The sequence below is a fragment of the Penaeus monodon genome, chromosome 29 (genome assembly GCF_015228065.2).
Source record: "Penaeus monodon isolate SGIC_2016 chromosome 29, NSTDA_Pmon_1, whole genome shotgun sequence".
NCBI classification, from domain to species: domain Eukaryota; kingdom Metazoa; phylum Arthropoda; class Malacostraca; order Decapoda; family Penaeidae; genus Penaeus; species Penaeus monodon.
In genome coordinates, this window is record NC_051414.1 from 23,326,361 (window position 1) to 23,327,522 (window position 1,162).

Consider the following 1,162-nt stretch of genomic DNA (forward strand, 5'->3'; position numbering starts at 1 on the left):
CGCTAACTTTTCGAAGATTCTTCAAACGTTTCCTTGGTCACAAGAAAAACGTTGAGTTTTCTAATACTTTTCGTCAGTTTAATTGTAGGTGTACATGCGGGAAGGCCTATTTTTTGTTCGGTGAGAGGGTATTGTGGTAGTTTTATTTTCAAGGGCTAAAACACACAACGGAAGTTTATACATATACATAGCCTTATACATTAAACAGACGCACTTATGAAAAAAGATGTTCCACAAGCGTTAACAACGTATTTTACAAAATTTATACATTCACATACATCTGCACATGCGACAAATACGTTAAAAATAATGAAAATACATTCCTCGAGTATTAACAGCTATACAAAAACTGCAAGGGACGCACAATCTAATTTTATACCTCACGTAAGCTGTCACGCGTAAATGTAATTCACCCTGGTCACGGTCGGCCAGAGCTGGACTCCCGTGGATCAGATGATGTGTGGTATGACGACCTCCTCTGTCCACGGTGGTTGGAAATTAATCCTTAGAAAAAGAGAATGAATGGAAATTATGTCTACCAGCTGTTTTTACCACGTTGTAGGTGACTGGTCCATATATACATTTTGTGTACTGTTTCCATGTAACCTTCATCCCGTAGACTTATGGAGAACAATTATATGAAGGAGTGTGCTTGTGAGTGTACCTTTTTAATTAGCAGACACGCGATGCCATATATATAGGTGTATTAATATGTACATGTTATAAAATTTGTAACACGATCATATCATTTGAATATCTCTGCACTCATTAATTTTCATGTTTTTGTACACGCCCACTCGCCCACATATAAAGACACCACTAAAAATGTTACACACCCTCACGCAAATGAGGTCATGCATACCAAGCGTCAGTCTACATGATGCCATGATGACAGGCAATTTAAGACACTTATTATTCACGAGACATAGAAAGGAAGGGCTCTCTCGTTCATCAAAAGGGTTGAGAAAAATACTAATCAGCAACAACTTAGATTTCTTGCAGTGTCAACAGAGAAATATGTCATTAAATAGAATCATTAGGTGAAGTGGCCTAAGTACTGTGAAACGGAAGTGCCTGTAACTATATTAGGACTAGGCGTTGATAAGGTTTTCTAACATTCACTGGATCAGGAGTGTGGCCAAAGTGAACCCTATTTAGGTGT